At 36.4% G+C, this 11,723-nt stretch overlaps 1 protein-coding gene across 1 annotated transcript in view; it reads left to right on the forward strand.

The window, feature by feature from the left end:
• The first annotated feature begins 11,552 nt into the window (after window positions 1-11,552).
• gnpda2 (glucosamine-6-phosphate deaminase 2) overlaps window positions 11,553-11,723 on the forward strand; it is a 23,999-nt gene continuing 23,828 nt past the window's right edge. The window contains exon 1 of the mRNA XM_079839525.1: window positions 11,553-11,723. This exon is cut by the window's right edge and continues 292 nt beyond it. The gene's annotated coding sequence lies outside the window, so the exon portion shown is untranslated.

Genomic DNA, 11,723 nt, shown 5'->3' on the forward strand with positions numbered 1-11,723 from the left:
CCTCTCCCACATGCCTGGAATGTCTCTTTTGTGATATTCAATTTTCTGTGGATTTCAACCTGTGCAATATATGTCAAACAAATGGCAAAAAACTCGCAACACATATTCATGTTCATTTGAAAACATGAGAGTGTGTAAATAATGATTTTTTCTTTATGAACTATTCCTATGATATCTAAAAATGAAGGTTCTTACATGAAGATGCGATTGATTAGCTGGATGAGGAGCATTTTTAGGAGATGTAGCTGGTAGACAGGTTGGTGCAACAGGTCTGGTTATATTGTTTTTTGGCATCAACTCCTCAAATCTGTTAATAATATCTAAATTTGGAACAACAATGACAACAAAAAGTTCACATGACATCTGTAATCGACACCAAAAGGAAGTGTTTTTAATTTTTATAAGAGAAACGTGTAACTACCTTTTTGCAGTTTAAAGTTCAGTGCCTTTAACTCCAGATTTTCAGTTTTCAAGGCCTTGACCTCTCTTCTAAGGTCATCCAGTTCGCTTTTTTCTTTGGCTTTCTCTTCTATTTTTTTGAACAAGAGTATGTCTGCATGTGGTTCTTCAACCTAAAAAAAAGATCAAAGCTTGATGCATTATAAAGCACATATTAATGCCTTAATCTACATGATCATATTATGCATCCCTTAATCAAACCCAATACCTTAACAACTACCTTACTAACTATTAATAAGCAGTACATTTTTGGAGTTTATTACAGTTTTTCTTAGTTAATTTGGTATATTTCTCGAATCATCTTCGATTTGCAAAACAGTAAGTGCATTTCTCAAAACAATTCATAGAAATAGCAAAACACCAGGATTACCTGCAAAAGCCAGTCTCTTGCTTTAAATCCTTAGTTAATCTCTCAAAAGTAAATATCTGTGTCAATGAACATGTCAGTGCCATCAGAATGACAAGTTCTTGTGTCATTGTGAACAGATAACACAGTCAAATTGCTTAGTCATGTTGTCAATGTAACTGTGTACTCTGGAGGGAGGTTCTGATGTAAACTATGGCTAAAGTTTTGATGACAATAATTTTAAATTATAGGTTACACCTTAGTGTTATGTGGGAGTTTGATTGCAAGAGACTGGACATTTACACTTTTACTGTTTGTACTGTAATTTGTTGACAGACCATGTCATTGCGATACAGAAACGAAAAGACAGCACTGCATATAGCACAAAGAAAAAAAAAAAAAAAAAATATGCTTGACATATTATGACAATTATTTGTTCAATTATTTTGCATGTAGACTTATGCTATGAACTAATGCCTAAATGTTGTGGGGGGTGAGACTATTCAACAGAGACCCATTATAATACATTTTGATCAACATGACATAAGCAACTGATAATGTAGGAAACAGCAGAGAATTTCACATAATCATTTGCATGGATATACCAAAGCATTTGCAACTTCAAAGTCTAATTTTTTCAAAGAAATGAGAAACTGCTTTTTGATGAGAAACTGCTTTTTTGATGTGCACAAGTGACACAATGATGTGAAGATTGAACAGGTAGTTTTGAGAATTTCAATTCTGATCTGAGAAATGTACCAAAGCGACTGAGAAAAACTGTAAAGGAAGTCGTAGTTAATAGTGACAAATGGGCCCTAAACTAAAGTGTATATATAACGTATCAGGAAGAAAGATTTTACTCTTCTACGTCTCTTCTGTGGACTTGGTGATGGGCTGTTTTCTGGACTAAATATTTCTTTTCTTTTAATTGTTCTTTTTTCAGGTAGTTTGCCCTCCACTTTTTGCTTTCTCTCCGACTCCATTTGTTGAAGACGTTTCAGCAGCTTGTCCTTATTTTCTAAACAGGAATAAAAAAAACATTTTTCTTGCCTTAATAAAATGCATAATGGAATTCATAGTAATAATTACATTCTGCAATGTTAACTGTTTACCACTCAGCTTCAAAAGAATTGCTGGAGAGCTTTCATCTTCATATTTGACATCAACGACATCTCCCTCATGAATTACTTCTTGAAGTATGTCCTTCCTCTTTACAATATCAAGTGAAGCATCAATCTCTGTCCATTCAATTAAAGCCCACATTTTGTACTATAAAGAAACAATCTTTTAGATTATTTAACGAAGACAGAACAATAGACAGACAGACAGACAGACAGACAGACAGACAGATAGATAGATAGATAGATAGACAGACAGACAGACAGACAGACAGACAGACAGACAGATAGATAGATAGATAGATAGATAGATAGATAGATAGATAGATAGATAGATAGATAGATAGATAGATAGATAGATAGATAGATAGACAGACAGACAGACAGACAGACAGACAGACAGACAGACAGACAGACAGACAGACAGACAGACAGATAGACAGACAGATAAATAGATAGATAGATAGATAGATAGATAGATAGATAGATAGATAGATAGACAGACAGACAGACAGACAGACAGACAGACAGACAGACAGACAGACAGACAGACAGACAGACAGACAGACAGACAGATAGATAGATAGATAGATAGATAGATAGATAGATAGATAGATAGATAGATAGATAGATAGATAGATAGATAGATAGATAGATAGATAGATAGATAGATAGATAGATAGATAGATAGATAGATAGATAGATAGATAGATAGATAGATAGATGTAAACAGACAGTCGACAAAATTGTTTTATATAGATAGCAAGTAACGTTACCCAGCATGTAACATGTTAAAAATAAATATATTTAAAAAATAAGCTGTGTTTCTTATTGATGCTCACTATTACAATATACAACATATACATATGATATAATATAACATTTAAACAGTTTTCTACATTTTAAATGAGGGAAAAACATTCACTCACCTACTTCAGCGCTCGATCGACGGTCAACGGTTTCAGCGCGTGCACGTCTAGACAGCGCGTGCGACAAAATAACGGACACTTATCCCAGCGCTGCTACAAAGCAACGGAACGGACCCGTTTCCCTGTAAGTAATGTATCCTTTTCATAACTGCTCTAATAATAATCTATATTTCAGCAACCTAGCCAAAAAACGTTATTTATGACATTAGTCATGTTATGGATCATTATAGGTAACTTGTTTAAACCCCTATGCGTTGCTGATTCTAGAGACAGCAACGTTACAATGCGATTTTTTTTTTTTAAGTAAGGCCTAATGTCACTTAATTTATTTATTTTTTACTCGACAGTTGTAGTTTTGGGTTTTTTTATTTTTTGTAAATGTATTTACCTCAATTTGTTATATATATATATATATATATATATATATATATATATATATATATATATATATATATATATATATATATATATATATATATATATATATATATATATATTATTTTTATTTATTTATTTATTTATTTTTTTTTTTTTGTGTAAATGTCTATGATGTAAAATTTTAAAGAAATTAGAAAAAAAATCTTTTTCTCAGTTCCATATGATAACATGAAAACATTTTTGTTTGTTTTGTTTACTGGACTATTTACTGCCATCAACTGGAAAGTAAACACTTTTAACATATTTAATAATTTGATGAATAAGAATTCCATTGTTAAACAGAATTGTATATCATTTCATTTGTGAAAGAAGCTACATAAAAGCTGTTATTTGTTACTTGCAGTCAGTGACAATGGAGTACAAGTTGTACCTACAAAAACATACATCAGTTCCAACCGCTACTAAGAGAAGATGGAGTGGTCATGTTAAAGGTATGTTAAAATGAAAAGGTTGTTCTTTTATATAAGTTAAAGGCATTAACCTCTATTTGACGCTGTCTGTTTTGCTTTAAGATTTTAGGAAAAAAACCTACAAAACATGGCTGCAACACCCAGAGTGTCAAGTAAGTAAAAGTCATGCACATATGACATACCATTATATGATGCTACATTACATTCATCCTGTTAGTGTCACTACAGTAACACATTTATTTTATTTTATATATATATATATATATATATATATATATATATATATATATATATATATATATATATATATATATATATATATATATATATATATATATATATATATATATATATATATATATATATATATATGAGCAAAAGATTCATCTGTGCATTTACTTTTTATTGTTCTGAATAAGGATGACAATTCTGAAGAGGAGATTAGTTACCCATGCAACTTTAACCCACCACCACATCATACCGTGGTAGGACACTAATGTAACTGTCCCTCATGTTTAAACATAACCTGGGCTATCTTTGTATTATTGTTGTTTATGGTTCTGATTGCTAACAGATGGATGACAGATCTGACACTGAAGAGGAGAAAAATTACCCATGCAGATTCAACACATCACCACACCATACCGTGGTAGGACACTGCTAGTTAAATATTCTCATGTTTTACCATATGGGATATCTTTTGACTATAGTTGTTCATGGTTATATGATTGTAAGGATGATGAATTGGAGAGTGCAGCGGAGAACTGGGACCAGCACAGCACAAATGACCCAGCCACAGATCATTCCATGGTAAGAAAACTACATGTTGAACACTATTATCTGGATTAATATTGAGGAATTAAGATACATTGGGACTTTGGGAGCTATTTATTTCTGCTTGTACAGAATACAAATTAGACACATCTGTCCGTCTGTGTGTTTAGGATGAAGAATCTGGCAGTGAGGACTATGAACTACAAAACTGTCCTATGACTCCACCACAAGACCCCATAGTAAGATTGCACACCATAAGTATTTGCAATTCTTATGCAGTTTGTTAGCAGTGACAAGATTTTTCTTTCATGTCATTTTCTTAATCTTTGCTCTTTTGCATATCTAGGACACTACATGTGACAGCGAAATGAGCAACAATGTAGAAAATGTGCCAAATTTGCTTTTGGTAAGATACATAGTAATAATGATTTGTTATTTAGATAGTGAATTGATTTCAAATGGGCCATTAGTTCATTATAACTCACATACTCTTAAGTATTTATGATACTATATCATTGTATGCCAATTATTGTTTTGATTTAAGCATTTAAAATAAATCCTTTTATTTTCCACAATTCGTGTAGATGGATGCTGCAGCAGGTGGTGATGCACAAGATTACAGTGGAGAGAACCCAAACCCAGTAAAAGAGAAGATCTACCCCAGTGCTAAGATTAGTCATGAAGAATCCCTTTTATCAATTTTATGTTATGCTCTTAGGCACACCACAACAAAATCTGCCCTTAGTGATTTATTAGACCTAATTAATTTACATTGTCCAGAAGGAACTAATGGAGTACCCAGTAGTCTATATAAATTTCTTAAAACATTTGATTGCAACTCTTTTGAAATGATGTACATCTGCCCCAAATGTCATCATTACTTTGGTAATGAGATCCCAGCTTGTTGTGCTTCATGTGGTTCTGAACCTGGGGATATGAACTCACTTATTAAATCAGGTGACATTTTTCTGAAAGTATCAATCAGAAAACAATTGGAAGAAAAGATGTTAGATTCGGTATTTAGAGCAGCGTTGGATTACAAATGGACAAGGGGCAAAAGCAGTCCAGACAGTGTCCAAGATATTTTTGATGGTGCCATGTATAAATCTGTCGATCCCCTGAATGATCCAGACCAGTTGAACCTTTCACTTACTTGGAATGTTGATGGTATCCCCATTTTTAAATCATCTCCTTTCCACATTTGGCCAATCCAAATCATAATCAATGAACTACCCCCAGATATGAGAAGCAGGCATGTGCTGCTGGCTGGTTTGTGGTTTGGTCCTTCTAAGCCCAAAATGAATTCTTTTATGCAACCATTTGTTGATGAGTGCATTCAGCTAGAGAAGGAAGGTCTAACAGTAATGCACAGCGGACAAAATGTTTGTGTGTTTAATCTTGTCTGTGTGTGCGACTCAGTTGCTCGCTGCTCTGTCCAAAATATTAAACAATTCAATGGGGAACATGGATGTAACTGGTGTTATAAGAAGGGAGAAGTTGTTGCCAAGGGAAATGGTTTCACTAGGATATATAGTTCACAAAGTGGAGATTCAAACACACGCACGCACAACCAGCATCTTGATGATGTGAGAACAGCAGTTAAAACAGGCACATGTGCTCGAGGAGTCAAAGGGCCATCACCTTTAATGCTTTTAACATTTTTTAATATCATACTAGGATTTTCTTTTGATTACATGCATGGGATTTTACTGGGTGTATGTCGGCAATTGACAACACTATGGTTTGATACAAAGTACCATGGAGAGAGCTGGTATATTGGAAGAGTAATCATGGCCATTGACAAACGGCTACTTGAAATCAAGCCACCAGTTAATATTACAAGACCTCCCCGATCTATAAAGATTCGTAAGTTCTGGAAGGCCTCAGAATACAGGAATTTTCTTTTGTTTTATAGTCTTCCATGCCTGAGTGGCATTTTACCACGCCAGTTCCTTGAACACTTACTGTTACTTGTACAAGGAACTTATTGTCTGTTAAAAGATAATATTTCTTCACATGACATCGATGCAGCTGAATATCAGCTGAAAACTTTTGTGAGCCGTTTTGAGAAATTGTATGGCAAATGTCATGTCAGTTTCAATGTGCACATTTTAGAGCATGCTGCACAATCTGTGAGAAACTGGGGTCCACTATGGTGCCAGAGTGCTTTTATTTTTGAAAGTCACAATGGCAACTTGCAAAAGCTCTTCCATGGCACACAGGCAGTTCCAGAGCAAATTCTCAATGCGTTTCTTCTTTTTCAAAGTGTTCCAAGACTTTTGACAAGCGTTTACAGCAATAGTATTAATCGACTAAGCAAGGACTTTGTTGAGCGGATGTTACATGGGTACAAACTTGCCAAAAACTGCGCAATTAAAACAAATGTAATCTTCCTGGGTTCACCAGTTGTAAGATCACCAACACCCAGAGAGGCATATCTTCTCAGCGAACATGGCATTAATGTTCATCAGTGTGCATTTTATGCAAGGGCTATAATTAATGGAAACAGATTTCACTCAAAAACAAGCACAACACTATCTAGAAGAATTAACCACGCAGTTCTTACAGAAAACGGGGCGGTGGCACTGGTGAGGTCATTTGTTGATGTGGGGCTTGACACAGGCTACACCTTTATCGATCCAGTTAGCACTGCCAAATTTAGCATGGTTAAAGACAGACAAACAGGGACTACTGTCTCAGGGATAGTTAAGGAGAGCTGTATTTCTAGTGATGTCAAATTAATTAAGTGCACTGAAATCAAAACAACTTGTGTTTACTTGAAAAATGTGTACGGAGTAGGCCTACTTAATTTACTTTGCATTCAACCTAACAAATGGGAAGTTGACTGAATAGTCATGTACTATATGTATAGTAATGTACTGTATGGTACAGTAATTTGTACATATCTGTCATATACATACATTTATTTTTAGCAAGTGTTTAATAGAGACTTTTGGTTACTGTATAACTATGTTTGAGGCCACACTTATTCGTAAATTAGTACAATGTCTATTCAGTATGTAGAAAAGTTTATAGGCCAAGCTGATTTATTTTGAGTTGTGAGGGCATCAATTGTCATTGTTGATTGGACAGTTTAATCTTCAATGCATTTTTTGAGAAAGTTTGCACTGTGCACTAGATTATTGGCATGATTGTATTGTACGACGTACAGTAAAGTAAGTTATTAATTTTGCAATATGCTGTTTTCTTAAATGTTGATACAAATTAATAGAAATGTTATATGTGGTATTGTTTTGAAATGAATGTGGGAAGAATTCTACAAAACAGTTAACTGTTATGCTCCTTTTACAATAACTGCTTATACAGTATGTATAGCTAGTAAGTTATTGAAGGTATGCAATAAATGTTGGAAATCCTTAAGTGTGTGAATTAATATTTTAATGCGGCAATTAAGTATGTGTATTCAATCAATCAATCAATCAATCAATCAATCAATCAATCAATCAATCAATCAATCAATCAATCAATCAATCAATCAATCAATCAATCAATCAATCAATCAATCAATCAATCAATCAATCAATCAATCAATCAATCAATCAATCAATCAATCAACCAACCAATCAATCAATCAATCAGTATATATTTTACTGCAGCTAGGGCTCTTAAAATGTAGGACGTTGTGCAGTCCTGCAGGACATGTCAGTGGACAAACCTACAGGATTCCTACAGGTATATAAAACATCCTGACATGTCCTGCAGGACTGCATAATGTCCTGCAGGAATGTAGGGGTCCTGCAGGACAGAATGCAATTCTGCAGGACATGTCAGTGGACAAACCTACAGGATTCCTACAGGTAAATAAAAATTCCTGCAGGAATCATACATTCCTGCAGGACATTATGCAATCCTACAGGACAGTATGTGGACAATCCTACATGACTCCTGCAGGAATTTACCCTGTCCTTTAGGATTTTCATTCTGTCTTGCAGGATTCCTGCATGGTCCCTGCACAGTCCTTCAGGATTCCTGCTGGATATTTTTGTAAGGGTCCTCCGCTCAGAAAGACTCTCAATCCAATGTGTTGAACAGATTTTTTTATCCCCAAATCCATCCGTGTCATCTGATTCCAGATAGAATAAGTCATGTGTGTTTATCTAGTAAACAAAGGGAGAAATGGTCCATCTTTTGTTGGTTTAATCTTAATCCGGTTTGAATCTTTCTCTCTCCGTCCGTCCGAGTAGCAGCGAGCGCACAATAGAAACGCATCTAAACCCTACAACACACAACCCTCGGATCTCTGAAAATGCTCCACACACACACACACACACACACACACACACATGTCCGATGAATGGACGAGCATGCAGAAGAACAAGAGACAGCTGCACCCACCTCGTGGTTTGAAAGGACACCGGTCCGGTCCGGAGGTGGTGTCGGTCCAGCGATGGAGATCTAGTGAGCAGGTGGATCCGGCTGATTCAGACGGGATGGAGAGGTGTGTGGATGACGTTTGGTCTGCGTGTGTGTGTGTGTGTGTGTGTGTGTGCTGGATGCTGTCAGGATAGGGACCAGCTTAATCCTCCTCCATCTGAACGCAGACAGCCTCTCCTCGGTCACTCCACCCCTCCCTCATCCCTTCTCAATGATGTCCGATTCGCAGTGGAATCGCTCTGGTTCTTTGTATTGATTCAGTTGAACCGATTCGCAGCGCGGACCTTTTTGTACAGGCGGTCATCAAAATTCTGGAAGGTTTTATATATTGTTTATATATGTATATATAAATATATGAACATTTATAACACACCTTGAATTATATTACCTTGCATCAAATTACAAAAAACTAGTTAAAGCTGCTGTGAGGGTGTTTAGACCCATTTTCACAAAATTGATGACGCGTTTTAACGGTCATCACACTCTAAAAAATGCTGTGTTAAAATTAACCCAAGTTGGGTTAATTTTGGACTAACCCGGCAATTGGGTTGTTTGAACCCAGCGGTTGGGTTAAATGTTTGCTTAAAACAACCCAATCTCTGGGTTAAAACAACCCAATCGAGCACAGCATTTTTTAGAGTGCAGCATTGTAAATCCTGCATTTTTTTTTTTAATTATGTACATTTATAACACTATACTTTGTATTATATTAGTCTACCGTTGCATCAAATTACAAAATAAATCGGAATTAACGTAAATACGAGTTTCTTAGGTAAAAAATTGCACATGATGTTGTGTTTACCACTGGGAAGTTCAGAATTATGCCGCGTTCAACGGCAGTCAAAACCGCGACTTCCCATCCGTGAACTCGTACTAGTTCGATGTACTCAGTTACGCGCTCTCTGACGTCACATGGCCCGCGAAACAACAATGGCAACCCCTATGGATGCAGTGTGTTTATTAAACAAAAATACAAATAACGTCAAATAAAAGGTAAAACAGCTTCTCTTGTCGAATGTGCCATTTTTTTCCCTCTTTTTCCCTCAAATAAGCCAGGAGTAAGCACCTTTGGCGATAGAAATGATTGTAAATGAGCATAAGCCCCGTATGGTTCGCCATGCTTTGGTTACATCTAGCTACCACTATTCCTTGGGAGTAGTTTAGCGTGACTTTGTCTGGAACGCTACATTAGTGCTGCGTTTCAGGAAGGTTTTTGACCCCGTAAGTTACGACTTCAAACCACGACTCACGACTTTGTAGCGTTCCAGACAAAGTCACGCCAAACTGCCTGAGCGCAATTGTGGTAGCTAGATGTAAACAAAGCATGGCGGACCGTACGGGCTTATGCTAATTTACAATCCTTTCTTTCGCCAAAGGTACTTAATCCTTGCTTATTTGAGGGAAACTGAGGAGAAAAACCGGTGTATAAAGCAAGAGAATGTATAAAACTTTTTAATTTACGTTATTTGTATATCCGTAGGGGCTGCCATTGTTGTTTCACGGGCTATGTGACATCAGAGCGCGTAACTGGGAGTACATCGATCTAGTACGTGTTCACGGGTGGGTCATGGAAGGTTGGAAAAACCCGGGTTTACGGGTCGCCTGGAACGCGGCATAATTTTGATACCCAAATTCCCGAGATGGGCGTGCCATAAACTTTAAATACTGTGGCGGAGGGAACTAATGTTGTGACAGGATTTATTAGTTTTTCTCCCAAAACAGCTAGATTGTCTTGTCATTAATTTAATTCACATCGAGTAATCATTTGAAGCTTATTGTAGGCTATTGTTTAAATACACAGCAATTTCTCTTTAAAAAGGCTAAAATTACAGAATCGGCAGAAAACGGATAACTGGATAGCATCGTAAATGTGTATGGTAATCAGTGCATGCGACACTACATATAATTTTGGCTTTAATACGATTTTCTCAATAAATAGGCAAGAATAAACATGATTCCTGTTCATTCCGACAACTTGAATGCAACAAGCTCGTAATCACGACTTTTGAAGTGGAAATTATGACATTTCCGATAGCGAAGGCAGCATTAGTCGAAAATACAATTAAAATGCAGCAGTATTTCATTCGAAAAGTAGAAAAATTAACTAAGACATTAACAGCAAAAAGATAAACAGCTTTGGACTGAAGCGGTAGAAGTTAAACCACCTATATACGTAAACAATTGGGTGCACTGGACGACTTAGGCCATGTAGATTGAATATTTGGTCAGTTTGAATAGACATTTCAGATTCAGTTGCTAAATTTAATAATGTAGCCACGGTTGCTAAGGTGTATTTTCGGAGAGGTTGCTAGGTCGTCGACAAACTGTCCTGAGGTAGTGTGGATCAGAGCCGTTTAAACATGTTGTGGATGTAGCTTTAAAGTCTAGTTTTTAGTCGTGTCAATATATGAGGGGTGGTAAATAATACGTACAACAATTTTGTTACATCAACATTACTAAATATGTATTTAATCACGTAAAAAGACGACGAACAAAGTCCTGACGCGACTGTGTGTGAACACTTCTGAGTCACGTGTCTTAATGAATCGCTTGAAACGACTGTCCGAACGAACCGATTCGCTCAAATGAATCAGACTTCTGCACGCTATCATCCCTCAATCCGACGCCTTCTGTTCCTCACACACACACACACACACACACACACACACACACACACACACACACACACACACACACACACACACACACACACACACACACACACACACACACACACACACACACACACACACACACACACAGTCGTCTGTCCCCCCTGGGGTCCTCCTGCAAGGTCAGCCATGGCAGAAAAGAAGGAAATGAAAGGACTGGAAAGTAAATTGGACAACATAAG

The sequence above is a fragment of the Gobio gobio genome (genome assembly GCF_949357685.1).
Source record: "Gobio gobio genome assembly, chromosome: 16".
NCBI classification, from domain to species: domain Eukaryota; kingdom Metazoa; phylum Chordata; class Actinopteri; order Cypriniformes; family Gobionidae; genus Gobio; species Gobio gobio.